Raw genomic sequence first — 20,548 nt, 5'->3', positions numbered from 1 at the left:
TGTGTGTGTGTGTGTGTGTGTGTGTGTGTGTGTGTGTGTGTGTGTGTGTGTGTGTGTGTGTGTGTGTGTGTGTGTGTGTGTGTGTGTGTGTGTGTGTGTGTGTGTGTGTGTGGACGGACAGTTGGGCTCCAGAGATTGGAAGAGTTTATCTTCATTTGGAATCCCAAATATCACGGCTAGTGTTTGTTCATTATACTCGTGTCTGTGAACGCCTTTGCAGAATCATTCTGCTTTGCTCTTCTCAAAACACTTGTCCCTCTGTTATAAGGGAAGTCATTGCCTAATGCTGAATACATTAATATGTGAATTTATGTAAATTCTTACTTATTGCTTTGTTCCCTCAAGCTGCTGCCACTTCCCTTATGATACTGAAGGGAATCTGCAGTAAGCCTGGAAATACACTGCATGCAGGCCTAGCTTCATGGAAAGGCAACCTCATTTTATTAACATTAGATTATTTACACTACATTTAATTTTAGGGGGAAATAAATGCCATATTGAAACGCATGTTCATTCATGTTTATGGTTCTTAAATGCAACATAAAGAGCTTGAAATAAGCTGCTCTCCTGGCTAAGATAGATGCTCTTAAAAAACATCATGAATGTGTCAAAAAAGGTTTCAGTATCAAAGTCTTTTAGGACATTTTCCCCTTGGGAAGCCAACTGCTTCTTCCAAATGTGTCCCCCATTCATGCAATATCTGTAACACAGTCATGTTCGCACAGCTTTTATGGACACACACACACACACACACACACACACACACACACACACACACACACACACACACACACACACACACACACACACACACACACACACACACACACACACACACACACCACACACACACACACACACACACACACACACACACACACACACACAGAGAGAGCACACTCAGACAGGTAGATGCTCACAGGGATGTCCTGATCAGGTTTGTCCTTGTTGGAGGTCATCCTGTCTGATTTCCGGCCCACTGAGGCCTCATTCTGTCTTCCTGCTGTTTCTGAATACTTAGCAGCATGAGCCCTAATCTCTGCACTGAAGCCTGTGTGGGTTTGTGTAAGTGGGGATGTAGTAAAGAAGATGGGTAAACAAGACTGTCAATTGTGTGTAAAAAGAACACATGTTATTTTAGGATTTCCATCCATTTCTAAACCAAAATGTATAGCGTCAACTGGATATTATAGAGTGGTGTAGGAATAAACCCTTGAAAATAGTTAGCATTTTACTGCTTCCTGTTCCCTTTTCTTAAAGTCAATGCTTTTTTGAAATTCTTTTGATTAGATTCCTAAAATAAGGCAAGGCAAGGCAGATCTAAGATCTTTTTTTTTTTTTACAAGTCTTTTTATTTCATTATAGTGTACAGTAGTCGATGCCATTTCATTTATATTGTAATATCACAGTACCACAGTACACTCACTTAAATAAGATAAGATCTTTGATTTACACATTCATCAATAAATAACCCACTCGTGAATGTCCAAAGCTTCTGTGTCATAAAAACATTGGTTGCTAACAAGCGTCTAAACGAGATTACTAAACGTCATCACAATTGTAGCCACCTTTAGCTTAGCAGTGTTGATGTGAAGTCATGTGACCATGCTGAAGTTCCTTTGTAGCCTAACGTTAGTTTTTTACTTCTGGCAATTTCATTTTGTTTAAAAAATCATACGTATGAATCAGAATCAAGTTTATTGTCAGGTATGTTTACACGTACGAGGAATTTGCTTTGGTGGTGCGGACATCTAAAAAAACAAGTTGCAAAGTAGGTAATACAAAATAAAAGTATTTTAAGAATCAATTTAGCATTAAAAAAGGTATTTACACCAAATGTAAATGTAACTATACAAATAACCTTAAAAGCTAAAAAACAACACAAGTACTTAGGAAAATGAGTATTATAAAGTGGAGGGCTGTGCAGACATGTGTGTAACAATGAGCAAAAGGCAGAAAGATGGTGTTAATATGTGAAGATTATCCTGCTGAACAAAACGTGTAAGAATCATAAATGTGTGTTTGCTACAGAGATTATTCAGAAATCCAGTGGGAAAATCCTGTTGCTTTTCGTCGGGGGAGCAACTTACTGGTCGGCCTACAAAAACATGTTATCATTTTACTATTATTATTTACTCTATGAAATGTAGCTATGCACATTTTATAGTAGTGTCAAATGTAGATAAACCCTTTATTAAAAAAAACACAACACAAGAAAGGTTAGGATATAAAGAACATGAAGAACAGAAGAGAGTATTTACCTCACACCTAGCGCTGTGAAACAGGATCTTGTGTTGGTGCTCTAGGAAAATGGGCTCTTTGCTGTGCACTTCTGAAGGTGTGTGTGTGTGTCTTTCACATTTGATAATGTGTTGTGCAGGGCTCGTTCTTGCACAGCGGGTACTTGTGTGGTAGGTTGGTGCAAAGAAATAAAAGGTTGTCAGAGGGGGAAGCATAGGAAACCTGTAAAAGGTCATGTTCCCCTTACTATCTCTTTTTTCTTAAACGTACAGTTTTAGGGTATCCATGTTTCTCTCCCACTCTCCTGCTCAGGCCCTATCAGCAGAAGAGCTTCGCTCTATCTATGGCATGTTCCTCTCTCAGCCACACGTTGAAATGAACAAATGCTGCTGCACAGCTCAAAGTGCAAGACAGGTGCTGGGTTGCAATGTTCACACTTTTAGTTAAGTGTCCAAATGCAATGTATAACATAATGCAATGCACTTAGAGTACCTGAATGGTGCACTCATAATGGTTGAAAAGTTGAGTGTGGAACGTCGGACACTTCCCTCACACAACCATCACCATGTTACCATCAGCTGAGATAAGGTTAAAGACGTTATGTGTGCGTTTTGTTCCATTGTTTAATAAAACATGCCACTATACTTGTGTTGAAAATAAGCCATTGTTAACTATGATGGGTGTATAGAGAAGTCTGGAATGATTCCCTAATGCAAATGATAGCAAGCTAGCCACTTATGGCTAACAGGTACAATGGTCTCTTCCGGTAAGGGCACAGCTGCAGTGTGCGATTCCAGGTAACAACTTAGGTCAGAATTTAAGTGTTCTCAGTGTATGACATGCAGTGCACTAAGGGAAGAGTGTAATCATATTTGCATTGGGTGGCACAACATTTTCAATTTGAAACCACAGATTCTGTGAACAAATGTTTCCTTTTGATGACCTCTGGCATCTCCAGTTTACTGATTGACATAAGGTTTTACTTGTAGCTAAAGAAGCACTAACCGCTAACTGCTAGCAGAGGAGCTTAGGACAGCTCTGATATGCAGGAGCGTTAGATAAGTTGTAACTTGTTAGTTTGAGTAATTGTAGTTTAATGTAATCATAACACAACATAACATGTCCACTTTTACATATGTGTATGAGTGAAACGCTCTGAGTCTGGAGGTGGGCCAAATCACAAAAATAACATAATTGTTGCATAATGTTGCTTTTAGTAATCTATCAATGAATCTTCTTCTGCGAAACGTGAATCGACATGCTTTCAAATCAGAGAGAAAGTTGTGATAACACAGTCTGTACGAGCATTTAGTTTATTCCATTTCAGAGTTTCTCTTCTTATTGCATTCTGCAAATCACTTTCCCCTCTTTCCTATTTCTATGATATATCACCACAGGAACCTCTCCTCCCTCCTCTCCTTTTGTATCATCCCTACTTTCTCTCTATCCCCCACTGTTCCTCTCGTAAATTCATTTCCAGGGTGTTTTATGGGCTCGACAGTAAAGAAACCTGTGCTGGCAAAGCAGTGTAGTATTATTAAGAATAACATATGGCATTAATATTGTTTGAAATCCCACTCCAAGCCTGTTTTGAGCATCTCTCCCCTACAAGGTGGGTGTGCAGAGTGATGGTAGCTGGGTGTGATTTTTCTCCCGAGCAGTGCAGGATATATCTCGTTTGTAACGTGCCTGCTCGAGGGCTTGATGGCCATGTACAGCTCCGGAGTCAAGATAATTGCTTGCTCCCCTGTTGCTCGCCTTCTCCTGCGCTCCCTTTTCCCCAGGAGCATCTCACTTTTGCCCCCCCTTTGTCACTCCATCTCATCCTTTCCGCCACAGGGCTCATTAAGGCCCTCGCGGCGAGAGGGCTCGTGGGGGAGTCGACACTCGAGGAAGACACGACAGTCATTGTAGTGACAGCTCCTTAATGGCAGCAGTCAGATGGACAGGTAAACATCCAAACAGAGAGAGGTAGGGGAGGTCAGAAGAAGAGTGGGGGCTCAGCTGGGGGCGTCTGCATCCTCACTCACTCTGCCTGCAGACACTTCGGTGGGAATAAACCCTCATTAGGAGAGGGATTGAAGTAGAAATACAGACGAACAGAGACAGGCGCTGGAAATAAGTGGGAGTAGAACAGATGTTCTACTAGATGTTAACAGATTTTAAAGGACAAATAATAATATAAATAAAAAATATTAGGTTCAACTTAATATTAATGCTAGCAACTAACCTAATACCATTATGTGAAATTTGTTAACATAATACATTTAATTTAAGTCAATGTTTCAGTGTTTCAGTGCATCACGGCTTTTAGGGAATCTAAACTTGCACAAATACAATTCTCAAAGCAGCAAGAAGACACACACGGTCACAGTGAAGGTAGAAGCCTCTTCAGAGAGTTGATGGCCATTGAAGTGCGTTTAAAAAGAAGGTCACGTTAACACTTTCCAGTCAGCATGGCAGCAGTGAATTATATATGTTTCTTTACTCCGATTGAAACCATATTTTTCTAGTCTGAAGGTTTTTGAAAAAACACCAACATCACTGACAGACTGGGATAATAAATCCCAATTTGGTTTCTCTTGCTCGCATTTAAAATTCTTACCTGAAGTTTTAAAGAATGCCTCTGCAGCACGTTGGTCAGAACCATACATGTATAAAGAGAACTGGAAATAGCAACAAGCTGAAACCAAAGAACTGACATGGGGCCTCCAAATACATTTTCCATAGACTTGCATTGTCCAAGAGACGTTGGTAGAGCAGCGAATTAGTTCATTTGGAGGACCTTGAACTGCCCAGAAAGATCAGTTGAATAGTCCTCCGGTTCCGTCTCCAATGCTGAATCCAATTGTTTTTATACATAATTGGTCCGGACCTTTAGCTCGTAGTCTCAACATTTTTGTTTCCTCTCTGCCTAGTGTATTTTTAACACAAAGGCAACATTTATACTTTGCCTCATGGATTATTATCAGGTGGCAAATATCATTAGCGGAACCTCTTTTGGGAATCGGACCTTGATGTGGTTGATAGCGGATGCAATTCTTGCCCGAAATAATGGTGCTTTCAACGGCCACATTGCAGTCTTTGTGAATAAGCCCACCAGAGACCGCCTACCCACAAAGACTGACTGCTGAGCCAGATTCCTCCTCCTAACCTTCCAGCTGCAGGTGTGAAGAGATCAGATGAGAGTTGGTTTTGCAGAGTGGAGCTTTGCAGCCCAGCCCAGCCGCAGTGTAGCCCCCGGCAACCTATTAGCCTAGAAATGTATGCTCTTCCATTACATTAAACCTGTACAGGCTTTGCAATGCAAAGCTCCACTGCATGGCCATTAAAAGGAGCAGGGACCATATGGATTGCTTCAGGACTCAGAAAGCTGTTTGAAATTCAGAGAGCTCTGAAGTGTAAAAACACTCTTCGTGTGAATACATCTTTTTACCATCAGTCTTTATTAGCTGATCAACTGGAAGGGCAAATCTAGAACAAATATGGCAATTGGAGGCATTTATATTAACCTTCCTGCAAACAAGATGTACATAGGTAGAAAATGAATGGCGGCGATGCGTTGTGCCAGGAAGCTGTCATGAAATCTCAGTCTTTTCACCGCAGTCTGCATCTTGTTTTATCCTCAACCAAGTATGCCAACTACACACATTAATGAGCTCTGCATTATGAATATTGTAGCTTTTCCACTAATAATAGGTCTTTACTCTGGCTTGTATTCATTATCCTATCAAGCCTTTTTCCCTAAGAGAATACCAATGAATTGTAGTATTCACATGTATCATTATTTTACTTGACTGCCTGTGTTTGCCAGAAAAGGGACAGAGAGTTTGTTCCACCTCCACATCTGCTCAGCTCCATGGAAAATGAATTGCAAAAGTGTGACAGTATTCAGTGTTTATCTTAGGCTAGGGTTACTATTCCTAATTCAAATTTGATACAGAACTGACGTTCATTTGGCTTTAAAAGTTCAGATAACAATTCCATCAACCTGCAAAATAAATATGTCCTTTCATCATCAATACAACTGCCCTAGGCTGAATGTCAAGATACATCAGGGACTATCCACTTGAATGGCTGCATTTTGAAATGCATTAACATAACAACCTTCTAATAGAAGGGAGTCAGAGTAACCTTTTCTGAAATGCATTTGTCCAAGCACATCTTAACTTACTGTCCTGAAGCAGCATGCATGGGGATGTTGCAAGAACTCTTTTAGAGGGTGGGTATTTTCTTTTACGCTATCTAAAATCATATTCATAAGATCATATTTGTAAGTAATTGATAAAAAGGTTTTGAGTTATCTTACTTGGACTGTGATTCTTGCAATTCATGCTAACTATCTCAGTGATGCTATACTAGATCAATGGTTCTCAAACTTTTTTCAATAATGTACCCCCTTTGAAAAAAATATTCCGCCAAGTACCCCCTGATCAGCACAAAAACAATTTGTTAGGGAAAAAATGCCTATATAAAGAGGTACAGTACAGCGCTGCACCATCGGTGTTTATTAAAACAGCAACCTTGTAACTGAGAAACACTTAAATGCTACATTTCAAATGTTTACAATCCATCACTAAATTCATGGCAAACCAATTTTAACATCATGCAATAACACTCAGACGACATTAGTTGCATTGAACTGATCTTTTTAATAAGTTGTACTTACAATTTAGTGAGAAACATGGGCTTGTGCTTCACTGAGGATCTTTGTCATTCTGACAGGGAGGCAAACTGCAGTTATTATACTTCACGTTTTGAAATATGTGTAACTCTGTTCATATAAAACCCACACTGCTCAAACTTCCTTACTTTTCCTAAAATGTGTATATTTATTTATTTTGGGGCGTGGGGAATGAAGAGGAAAAAAGATATGAGCATGTTATAAGCATCGGATTTTGACCCCTCATATAAACATATAATGCTGCGCTATATTTTGCGGCCACACGCCGTTGCCAAGCAACACTTATTGTTTAGGTCCTTTGATAAGCAGGCAGTCATATCATTAACTAGAACTAGCTAGATCTGATAGATTTGGACAAAAACGTGAGTGAAGTATAACCGGACGCGAGAGAGAGATCAGATATCAGATCAGCTGCTGCTGACGGAGAACACGCAGCTCTTCCGGATCACAGCTCCGCCGCTGTGACGGACCGGTGAGCGGACCAAAATACACTAAGAGTTAGACCTAACACACTTAGCTAGTAAATCTACTCTGGAACAAGCTAAACTAGTTATACGCAGGGGCGGATCTACGGGGGGGGCAGCTGCCCCCCACTGTAGAGCCTTGCCCCCCCAGCTGCCCCCCTAACTTTTGTTTCCCTAAAACTGTACTAAAACAAACCTACACTATTTCCACAAGCAACGAAACAAGCATTACATTAGTTAAAAGTGAATCATTTTAAATATCATTTTAGGCCCGTTAAAAACGCAGCTACGGCCCTGCATTAAACTGCGGAGCGGCGTTCACACAGACCGCGGCTCACAGAGCTGTAGAGAGGGAGCGAGCTGTCCCAGCACCTATGGATCAGCTTCCCCTGGGAGCATTTCCCTTTCCACTAGTTTTGTTTTTACTAAGGACGAGAGCTTGAAACTAAATATTAATAAAACGCTGCCGTTTGAATCGATAGCGTTTAACAGACGGGCGCTGTTTGGGGCGTTAGCTGGGAGATCGATCACTTTGCTAAACTATGCGGTAGCCTACTATTAAATCCATGTAAACTACACATCACAGCAATGAGGCCAGATCAATGAAACCAGGATACATCCTTTACCGTAAAAACTGGATCTAAACACAGCTGCCTGTGTGCGTTTGATAAATACTTTCTGATGATATGCTACTTATTAGCTAGGCTACATGGCCCTAACGTGTAAAGTTATACAAGCATTTGTACCAGTGCTTTTCACAAGTAGACTCTTGCAGGCCAGAGTATAGGGGTGATTCAACAACAACACAAAGACATATCTGAGAAGTGATCAGGACGAACAGAAAGAGGAAAAGGAAAAGAGAGACGAAGAGACCAGGAGGGTCAGAGCAGGAGGAAGAGGAGGAGATGAAGAGACCAGGAGGCTCAGAGCAGGAGGAAGAGGAGGAGATGAAGACATTAGTGAAGAAGAAGAAATATATGTGAGGAATAAAGATGAAGTATCAGAAAGAGGGCCAGAGGCAGGGATCAGGAGGCAGATGAAACTCCAGCTGGACCACATGGTATGTTCTTATTCTCCTTACATATTCCATTACAGCAGCACAATCTAGCAGCTCTTAGTATTGACAAATATTGATTGAAATGTGTTGCTGCACAGGTCACCTTTAGCTCTCTGAAGAGATGGGTGATGTCATTTGTGTACTTAATTATAACTAAGTACTTACAGTATGCAGAATTAGAGTATTCTCTGAATCGGGTGCCTTTTGGGTCTTTATATCTTTGAAAAATGAAACCAAAATGTTTGGTCATAACATCTGGTAGTGGACTACTTACATTTTCCCACCTCAGGCTCAAAATATAAATAATTACTAGGAATTTCCTTGAAAAAATGTAACAGGGTTGACGTTTTTGACAAAGTAGGCATGAGACCTTGTTTAGCTAAGATATGGCACCACATGGAAGTCAAGGACATTACAAAATTGTAATATTTTGCAAAACTATTGTTTATTTTGTAATAAACAATTATTTACTATTATTAATTCATATAACAGAGTTGAAATGTTGAGCTTGTCAATCTTAATCTGAAAATACAAAAACTGAAATATAGGTAAGAGAAGAAACTGACACTTTTGTGATGTAATTCCCTCAATGCAGATCACACATGGACTGATCCATTATTTTAATAGGAGGGTAAATGGTATGGCGTGACGGGGTTGAAACAAACTGAGGGACAATATTGCAATTTCATAGATAATTCAAGTATTTTTTCAGAATTTATTTTTGATCAGTTAAAGTTGACAAGCATATGATTATATTAGCAGCAACATTTTGGGATGATTGGCCATTTTGATTTGTTTAATATTAAATTAATATGTAATAATGCTTAGTGAGGACATGCAAATATGTCTGTCTAATACTAAGACAACACATTTTTTGTAATGCAAAACAACCTGTTCCATTAATTCATTGCTTTAAAATACATTTTGTAGTTTCCTTTCATTTAAAATTATTGAAGTAAGCTTGGGGGACTTAAAGGGCACCCGATTGTTTGTCTGAACACCTTGATTCTCTTGTGCATTAAGAACACTTGTGTTAGGGCATGAATTAACAATAAATAGGTTAAATACAGTGTAAAATATCACGTACTGTCCGTGTCCGCCCTCCCATGCCACCCTGGCATGACCTCTTGCCCCCCCTTTGCCACCCCATGTAAAATGTTCTAGAACCGCCACTGGTTATACATATATGTATTCTTTACTGTCGGGTCACTCATTACAGGTTCAGCGAGCTGCACGAGACTGACGGGCTGTCAGGAGAGGGAGAGGAAAAGAGAGCACCCTGTTTATTTTTCCCATTTTATTATCCAGAATGACTGTAAACCTTTGAATAAAGTAGTTAATCTATTATTAGTAGTTTGTTTAAATGCATTAATTATGTTTTGTTTTTGTCATTAACATAAAATAAATCTCACGTACCCCCTGCAGTACTCCAACGTACCCCTAGGGGTCCGCGTACCTCCATTTGAGAACCACTGTACTAGATTGTCTACGTCTGAAATGCAATATAAAAGGAAAGACACAGCAAACTCGCGCCGCATCTAGGGAACACCTAATTTCTTGGGATGCTCCGATCGATCGGCCACCGATCATTATCGGCCGATATTCACTCTTAATAGTGTGATCGGTGCTCTCTATAAAGGCCGATTAGGAGAGCCGATCACATGACGCAAAATACATGAATACACTTTTCTCTGTTCAAGCTCGCCAAAATGGCATCACCAGTCTGGCAGTTTTTCAAGGTGTCCGAAAAAGACAATAAAATAGCGGTATGCAACGTGTGTGAAGCAGAAATCCTGCAGCTCCACCCGCTGTGACGGACTGGTGAGCGGAGCAACACACGCACTAAGAGTTAGACCTAACACACTTAGCTATTGTATCTACCTCTGGAACAAGCTAAACTAGTTATACATATATTTATTCTTCACTGTCGGGTCACTCAGTACTGATCAGTGAACTGCATGAGATACTGACAGGCTGTCAGGAGAGAGAGAGGGGGGAGAGGAAAAGAGAGCGTTCCGCTCATTTCTCCCGTGTTATTATCCAAAGTGAATGTAAACTTGAATAATGTACTTCATTTGAATGTAATAATCATGTTGGTTGTTGTTTGTGGAAGCGCATTATTTATTGAAAAATGAGTCTGAACTTTTCGATCCTAAACTCAAGCAATATAAAAATGAGCCCCATTAACTGAGTTTTAAACATCACTTTAAATGGAAGACCCCCATAGCCCCCACCAGATGTGTGGCTAACTTTAGCAGCTCTGTCCTGCTCTATATTGGATTCAGGATTTTCACTTGAGCAGCCCAAGCTAACTTTACCTGAGATAGCGTTATGCCAAATGCATCAGTTGCATCAAGTCTTGATGCTTTTCTCTTGTAATGACAACAGTGACACGTAAGTATGTTAGCAGAAAATCACTAGAGGAACATAACAGTATGATCTCACGTTTCACCTTATCTATTACACTAATCCTAACTAGCTCTGCACATCAATATATGACCAATGCTTTTTCTGTATTTATATGTTTTCTATGTGGATCAACTGATCGCTAACCTTTTGTGTTTCTTAAGCCTTGGTCTTCAGCACTATACCCAGCAAGTAGCCATCAGGAAGATCGGTGGCCATATTATATTTTTGTTGTTTTGATTTTGTGGTTTTCCCTTTTTGTATTATATAGGTTTGTGTGCATGTAAATGGTCTGCAAAGGCTAAAATCCCTGTGTTCCCTCCAGAGAGAGTTTTGTCTCCAACACAAACAAGTTTTTACACAAGTCAGCTTATACAATCAAAAAGTCAGTTGATTGATTGGTTTGTTTTCAATGTTTTTCTCATGTTAGCTTCATTGTTTTGAAAGATACAGCTGATAAAATCTTGCTAGTTACTGATGTTAAAAGGCAAGGACCCAGGTTAATAGAGTGACTAAGATATATGAGTAGTAGATCTTCCACGCGTGTTGGTAATGGCATACTGTGCGAGAATAGAAAGCTCAGCAGTATCTAATGGGGGCAGGGCTTAGTGAATTAATCAATTGTGGGAGCTAAAGTGCTCATACATTTAAAGGACAAATACGGAATATGCATGTCAGTGTGGCAGTTGATCCCATTGGTATATGAACGGTGAGCTAAGTGACGTTGCTTTTCACAAAGGGGTCAGGGAATGAAACCCCCGAACAGGACAAAAGAGCGAGCTGTCAGACTCATGAGGTAGAATACCTTGTCAGATGCCTGCAGTTAGCAGGACAAAGATCAATGTAACAGGATGTCAATCATTTTAATGGTCAGTTTTATCCCCCAATGATTTCTACTATGCTTTAATTTTTAAAGAGGACAGGCTTTATTATACAGTACCTGTACAGCATCAATCAGCATCATGGCGCTATTGAAATATTAATCTATCATGATCATGAGCTATCCCACCTGTAATGAAACTCGCAGTCACACCTCCAGTAAACCTAAAGAGAAAATACTTGAGATAAGCCTTCGGGCAATTTGTGTGCGTCTCCTTCACATTCCTCGGATGCATGTAATCCTCATTATGCCATCCTTATATTTTCCCACAAACTTCAAAGTCTTTTTGTGTGTTTTTATATCAACTGGAGGTAAGCCCACACGAGGCAAGCCTCAACAATTTTCTTCAATTTGTGTCCTTTCCCAGTGGGTTTTTGGTTAATTTTAGACATGAAACACAGTGCACAGTTTTTTGCAACCACGACAAGCAATAGTTCACACTGAATGTCAACTATAGAATATTAGCAAGAGATGCACCAATTGGGCTGGAACGGCACCGATAACGACCTTATTAAACATATTGGTTACCAGCCATGACTGATGGCCATGAATACAGTTTATTCGTCAATGTTAAGATAAGTGAGGTGATTTATCAGTAACATCGATCCGTCACAGCCTGTTGCTGAAATGCCAGGCTCCAGCTTCTCAGATGTGAGGATTTGCTGCTTTTTTTTTGTCAAACTTGACATTTAACTGAACATCTCCAGGTTTTGGATGGTTGATCAGACAAAACATGACATTTAGAGACTTCCACTTTGTACTCTGCGAAAAACTGTTAGACGCTTTTATCTATCTTTTATTTTATAGACAAAATGGCCGATGATTTATTAAGAAGATTTTACAAAAACGAATAGATCATGAAACACTTTTTGCTGCTCCAGTCACAGCATAACCTATCCTCATGTTCCCTTAAATAATAATGGTCTCATTGAGTTCCATACAGCGAGACCTAGAGATTCTACATTTTGAAAAAACTCTGTATTTGCAGATACCCTAAGTTGATTATTTGGTGCGAATATCATTTTTATATTTACAAATCAATAAAATTGTCTTAACATAAAGCAAAAATAAACTGTGTCTAATACACCTTATCTAAAGCTTATGTGTTGCATTTATAATGTTGTGCCTATATGACATGATATTTGAGTTATATTAAACAAATTTGTTGGCACATAAAAATATTAACTTAGCCTAACAATATCAACATCTTCATTTTGCTCGTTATCTGAATGCCATTATTGAGAAGGTGGTACACTTAATTTCTTTGAATGTATCATTCATTAACTGTCATGTAGCATTGTTTGAACCAATCGTGAGGTTTTTTTAAACACATATATTTTCATATCTCTTAAAACTGTCACAAAAATTGTTATTACAGTTATATATATGTAAAAGTACTAAAAATCCCTGGCATGCTTTTATGAATGTGGGACCCTAATCCTCTGCACTTTCTTTAGTCCTACTATTTGTATGTTTGTTTAAATTGTTAAGACATAGAGCCATTTTCCACACAGTTTCTGGCTCTCCCCTTAGCGACACCACATCTCTAATATTCAGTGGTTTCCAGGCTGCTTCAAAGACGGAGGCACTCTCAGGCTGTTGGAGCAATGTCTGTGCCGCCCTGATGTGCTTACACAGTGTGCTGCATCTTGTTATTTGTATTCATCTGTCCTCGAGATGATTCCCACACTTCTTCTGATGTACAACAAAGCTCCAGTCTGAGAGAAGTCTGATCCATGCTTATTAACGGTCATGTCTGCTGAAATAGTGCATCCTGGAGCAGAGGGCTGGCCGAGCTCAGTAAACACTCTCATTTCCTGCAGGCTGACAGCAGCCGCGCTGGAGCTGAAGACCTCCAGTGGAATGAACCAACTGAAAGAGAAATGATTCCTTCTTCTCCTTGGATGACATGTTCATCAGACCCTGAAAGTGTGTTTGCCTCGCTTGCTTCTCTCAAAGCACTCTTGCCCAAATGCAGAATAAACGAGTGTGCATGTTTTCAACTTATCCCGTAGTTACACAACTCTTTTCCATCACTGCTCCCAGACGATCAGTGTAGCACCATCGAGCCGACAACAAACAAGTTCATCTGAGGGGATGATGCATGTCAGCCAGGCCCGGACTGGCCATTGGGAGGACCGGGAGGTTTCCCGATGTGGGTCTGACTGACTCAAATGTGGGTCTGACTCTGCCTCACAGAGGGTGACTGGCTGTCTACATGATGTGGCCTGCCGACATGGCCACTTTCATACAGATTATACACTAATGCCCTCTATTGGTCTCTGTGTGTCATTCAAGCTCGGGAGGGTGTGTATGTGTGGCGTGAGCGAGAGAGAAAGCGCGCGCACCGGTTACATGTAGTGTTGTTGTTACCATCTGGTGCTAGCTAGCTGCGCTAACGGATATAATGAGCTGTCAACAAGGTGGGGGAGAGTCCTCTCCAGTCAGACTGAGAGACTGATAACCTCAGCTCAGGTGAGGTAAAGGACTCTGAGTGTTTAGATAGTTAACTTAGTCTAAGTTCTCTGTGGGTCTCAAACGGTTTGGTCACCATTTATGTAAACATATATTTCCATTTGAAGGGGGAGTGATTAGTAAAATATGCATGAATAATAAAAAATAAAAAGTTAACTAGGTGAAAAAAGGTAAGATAAACTTAAAAAACTTGTTGAGAGCTAAAACTAGTCTTTGCTGCTCAAAGAGGAGCAGGGGGAGAGGGGGGAGACGAGTGAGGCTGGTTCAGGAGCCCAGACACACTCACAACTATAAATGAACCAAAAACAAATAAATGTTTTTTCATATTGGATATGGTATGTTATTGGTTATGGCCATGTACTTAGGTTTTTATGATTATTTAAATGTATACAGTTCTGTTTCATATGGGTGTAGTCTCTTTATTTCCCCCTCAAAGTGCACCAGATTGATGCATGCCCCCGGACCCCCCTAGAGGATTTCAGGTCCACCTCCACTTAAAATATGTTCAAATGGATATGTTCCTAAATAGATTTGCACAGCAACGCTGTATATTTTGACAAATAAATCCAGGAAAATGGCACAAAAAAAAACTGTTTGTGGCCTGGCTGGGTGTATAATTCCCGGCCTGATTTATTGTCCCAGTCCGGCCCTGATGTCAGCTCTTAATGTAAAGTACATTTCCACTGAACTTATAAGGAGACACTCAAGCTGCCCTCCTTATCTCTCTCTCCTTTTTCCTTCCCCCGGGCAGTGGTCTTCTATCCGTTCGTGTTTCCCCATGTGTCTCGGTTGTCTGGCTTCCGGACAACTTGGCACTTACCTGACCTAGAAAACATCAAATCTGCAGCTTCCTGACTGAGTCCACTAAATGTACCACCCAACCCCTTTCCTCTTCTCTGCAAGCCTTGTCGTCCCAGGAGCTTTAGACCCTCTGACAACAATTGATAGGACTGCTAACTATAGCTTAACAATGGAGGGGATGAGGAGTGAGACGGGGGGGGGGTAAACAACATGAAGTCATTCCTGGGATTTAGCTGCAATGCTCTGCTTTGAAGGACCCCATGAAAGAGCATCTTTAGTGGCTCAGAGATATGCCCAGCTAATGAGCATTAAAACATGCATGTTCAAGCAGGGAATAACATTGGGATTAAGATGACGGAGGTGTGGGTAGATGGAGTACAGCTGGGGGCGGAGGTTTTGGGCGCAGACCTACCTAAATCACTATTTCTCATCATACAGTATAAAAGATTTAGTGCAGCAGAAAGGGATTTGAGACTTTTATTTGTATTTGTGGAGATTCCCTAGCCAAGAGGCCGGGCACACAAGGACAGACTCTGATACTCTGAGGAGTTCCAGAGATACGATATCATGCTACAGTACTACACATGAAAGAGGCAGAGTAGTAACAGTCTGTTCAAAGACCTTGTGTCAAGCTTTTGATGTAACAAGGATTTTATAATAATGACTTATATGATATGTTGTGCTGTAAATACTGAACGGGTTACTAATTTGACAGTAATCATCTGAAGGAAATAGGAGTGTGTGACACTTTTAGGTGACATTTCCACTTTGTCATAGTGTGAAAAGCACAGGTGTAGCTAATAACATTAATGATGTGTCCCAGCGAACCATCACAGTACGGCAGCATGAAAAACAACAGGACCTTGAAACTAGAGCTAAAAGGAATCCAGCCATCATTTACTTTATCAGTTATACAAACATCTAGGTGACTAATGGGGACAACGTTTTTTGATAAAGCTTTACAGCCGCAAAACTAGCTCCAATGTAATCAATAGTGTTGTAGTCGAGACTAGGGCTGTGCAATTAATCGTATTTTAATCGCGATTACGATTATGGTTTGCGACGATTATGAAAACAGCATAATTGACAAAATACCATTATTTTTGCTGGGTGCGCTTTCGCCCCTCCCTAAATGCCCACTCGGCCACGTGGGAGTGACATGTGTTGTGAGGGTTCAGCGCGAGCGAAGATGTCAGAACAAGAGCAGCAACTAGTTAAAAAGAAGGGTACAACTATTTCCACTATTTGGAAGTACTTTGGCTTTCAGGAGTCCGACGTGGAGCAAAACAAAGTACAGTGCATGATTTGTTACCAGGTTGTGTTGGCACCACACGCGAACACAACCAATCTCTTTAATCAGCTGAAATACAACCACAAAGTGCAATACGACCGGGCAGTAATACAACAAAAAGCAGATGCCCGCTCGACTTCATCCACCACATCATCACAGTCATCGATTCAGGACGCATTGTACAGAGCAACGGCCTACGCGACGAGCTCGCAGAGACACAGAGATATTACAGGTGCCATTACATTTCACATCGCTAAAGATATGTGCCCAGTTAGCACTGTTAGCAACCAGGGCTTTAAGCAACTTGTCAACACGTTGGACAAGCGTTACGTGATGCCGTCTCGGTATTATTTCAGCAGGTCTGCGCTGCCTGCGCTATATGACAAATGCCGTGGGGAAGTTGAGAGAGATGTGGCTTCAGCTGACTACTTTGCTACCACAACAGACCTATGGTCTAGCCCAGGGGTGCCCAACCAGTCGATCGCGAGATGTGTCTAAAAATAGAACAACAATATTCTGTTTTATCGTTAATGTCCTGTAACATAATCTTCCTGTGCCAGAATAATGCACTTGAACGCATCAAAGCTTTGTGATTGGCCGGCGTCACCCCATGTGTCGGGGCGTGGCTGAGGGTCTTCAGTACAGGTGGCAATATTGTCACCTGCCTGCGCTCGTCTCTGAAACCAGACCATGTAAACAGGCTGGTGTTTCTTGCGAACAATCTTTAAGAGATGACATGAGCAGCCCTACCAGCATTTGCCATGGTGGCCTAAACATTTTTATTTGGTCTTAAATTGTATTTATTGTATTTATTTCCTGTTACTTCTGGACCATGACGGTTGGCCAGCCTTCAACGTTTAACTGAGTGGAATATGTTGAATATGTTTTACCAAAATGTTGGCTATATGTTAAGGAGTTTTCAGTAGGTTGTGACAGTGCACTGCAACATGTTTGATTTCATTTATTTTGGTCTAATTTATTTTTATTTATCATATTAATAATATATGTTTAGTATGGTTTTGGAAGTGCGCTCCAACATATTTGTTGATCTTGTTTATTGGTAAAATATTATTTGTTTTAAAGTTTAATAAATGGTCAATGAATAATCGTCAAAATAATCGTGATATCAATTATTGACCCAAATAATCGTGATTATGATTTTTTCCATAATCGCACAGCCCTAGTCGAGACCACCTTATCCTAGACCAAGACATTACCAAGACCGGAGAGTAGCAAGACCAAGACAAGACTAAGACTTTAAGAGGTCGAGACTAAGTCAAGACCTTAAGAGGTTGACACCGAGTCAAGACCGGAACCAGACTACTATGAATCCAACACTACATGATACACTTACTATACCATGTGTAAGATACCATAGTCAATTTGATCTGAAAGATCCACATCATCAAGACACATATACGTAAGATATAAATTCAACTTCATCATATTTTTTCAAAAAGTTATACTTTTCATATAAAAACAATAAAATAATAAGAACATAATATAAAACATCATAATATACATGTTACGGTATATAGGTCAAGGCAACAAACAAAAAAACCTTTAACACACATTCTTTCTCTCCCCTCTCTCTCACATTCAGGAGTTTGCGTCAGTGAACACACTTTGCGACATCTTCACTGCAAGACCGTTTGAGTGTGTGTAAACGGGGAGAGGTGAGGGGGTAGCAGCCGGTATAGACCAGTGCCATGTTTACAAACATTGCGGCGCATGAGGGCAAAGATTCGGAGTCACGTGAAGTCACGTTATTGGTTTCATTTTTGTTTTACATCCAATCACATCTCCAGCAACAGCCGTGGTCTCGACCATGGATGTATAATAAGAACAGTTTCGACCGGTCTTGACATAAAATCTCGAGACCTATAGGTCCGAGACAAGACCGAGACCAAATACAGTCGATTCCGAGGCAAGACCAAGACCGTTAAATAGTGGTCTCGAGTACTACAACACTACTAGTAATCAAATTGGTGCGATTCCGCACTGTGATTGTAAGTCCACTACAGAGGAATATAAAGTATATATTTACCTTTCAAGGGATTCGGTCTTTGTGTTATTGTGTCTAACCAATTATTGCTCAGCCAGGAAATCTTGTGTCACGTGAAATCAGCTAAATATTGAGCCATGACATTGAACATATCTTAGACACGTTGTTTGTGCTTTAACTCAGCCAACCTTTTCCAGCACACCGAGGAAAAGGTAATCCTACATTGAAGATTGGCATTTCCTCCAACCATTACATTGCAGCTAGTTTCTGCAGCGGCTGTCTTCAAAACTCATACTAGAACAATTCAAAACTTGTTGTCCCTGTTAGTCATTTCTTTCATGGGAAAATAGGTGGTCATTTCAGATTATAACTTTGAGATAAAAAAACAATAACCAAACAGGTAAGAGGCAGATAACTCAGTTAGTAGTCAGATAATGCAGCCTTGAAGAAATGAAAAGAATAGCTCCTGTAGTGGCCAATTGTCCAAAGAAAATTAATGTTCAAAGGCCACTTAGTCTAGGAGGCGAGCTCGAGTATTGACCTGCGTATATTCAAAAAATCAGATACCTTGCTTGTTCCATTCAGGTGCTTTATTGAGAGGTTCAATAGATCAGCTGGTGGCCCACTGCCGACGTGTGACATTTGCACGGTATTTAAACAAATAAACAAACAAGATCCCTCGGTCATACGGATGTGTGCGGTCAAAAACTTTTTCCAACTTCCTCTCTAGACTTCCTGTCAGCGTCATTTATACCTGAGCACGCTCCTACGATTGCTTTTTATAAATAATTTAAAAAAAAAGATAACACGTTACAAAACAGTAAAATAATAATTCATAGTTATTCAGCTCATTTAAGTTAAATTAAAGAATATTCAATTGGCTCACAAAACCATAATTCATTACCATAAAATGATGTGCCTAAATGGCTCTTACAGCTCCTCTGTGATAAATGAAACATTAAAGCTTATTAAGGCTTGTCAATAACTTCCAGGTTTCATATGTTGAGAATAGTTTGAGGCCGTCAGTCTGCTCCAATATTTTCCACATCTCTTCTTCTTTCATAACTCCGACAGCAATATTCTCCACCTATAAGTCTCCCTCAGTTAATAAAAGGATATTGAAGGAGCTGTTCATAATACCACATAAGTCCATGTTGGAATTATTGGTGCCTAGACTCAAGTTTTAATAACATTGAAGTAGAAAACACCTCTTGGGTTTAATGTAGCTGATCAAAAGAATTAACTGCAGGACCTAGTGGATGAATATATTTTTTATTCTCAACTCTCCAATGCCCTGTGGATCATTATCCAATGACCTACCAAATTAACATCCTCCACCCACCCAGCAACGGGATAAACAGGCTGGAGTCAGAGCTGTGCCGAGCATCTCACTGGAATATATAATTAGCCTCATGATCTTCAGTAGATGGGTCACATTGAGCTGAGTGACATTTTTCAAAAACATTAATGTCAGGAAAGCTTTAACTGACTTTACAGAGATGTACTATTATATATCAAGGTTATATTTACATTAAGACACTAAACAGGGTTCAGTGCTAACTTTAAAGCATGATTATCTTTGTGTTACCGAAATTAGAATTGAGAATATTATGCATTAATACATTAACCTAATGAGTGAACATTTGACATAACAGGATACTATATCAGGCTGTCAACAGCAAACCATTAAAGCTTGCTATGAATGGGTTGTTGGGATGTTTACCATGAATCGCATGGCAGTGAAAAGCAAAGAAAGCTGGAGAACTGACACGAGCTACATGTATTGCACTGACTGCAGACCACTGGACATCAGTAAGAACCAACACTACCTCGCTGTAACGGGACACCTGATCCATGACTAATGTTCTGCACTGGTTCTTTAGCTGTGGTGAAAATGGAGGAAAGGCATTCTGCTGAACCATGCTCCAGTTTCTTGTGATGAACAGCAGTGTGAGACAGTGGACAGAATCTCCACTGTCTCACAGGGAGAGCTGCAGTATGAGAGCAGCAGAGATAATATTCCCTCTGTATCACACATTACACAGAGGGTGATCACAGCGGCTCTGTGTGACAGCGGTTTGTCCATGCTTTAGCTAAGTGTTGGAATATTGTCAGACTTCATGCCAGAAACTAAGAAATCATATAATAAAGTAAAACCAGATTTCTGTTATCAGCTTGTTATGCATTTCTTTATTACAACAACACATGTCATTGTTTTATCGCCCCTTACAATACAAGCAAATA

The 20,548-nt window shown here is 40.2% G+C and overlaps 1 protein-coding gene across 1 annotated transcript in view; it reads left to right on the top strand.

The window, feature by feature from the left end:
- LOC117550871 (serine/threonine-protein kinase 32C) overlaps window positions 1-20,548 on the top strand; it is a 141,046-nt gene that overhangs the window by 52,134 nt on the left and 68,364 nt on the right. The window lies entirely within an intron of this gene.

Source organism: Gymnodraco acuticeps, unplaced genomic scaffold, assembly GCF_902827175.1.
Source record: "Gymnodraco acuticeps unplaced genomic scaffold, fGymAcu1.1, whole genome shotgun sequence".
Taxonomy (NCBI): Eukaryota; Metazoa; Chordata; class Actinopteri; order Perciformes; family Bathydraconidae; genus Gymnodraco; species Gymnodraco acuticeps.
Note: the sequence above shows the minus strand (reverse complement) of the source record. Positions and strands in the feature narration are given on the sequence as shown.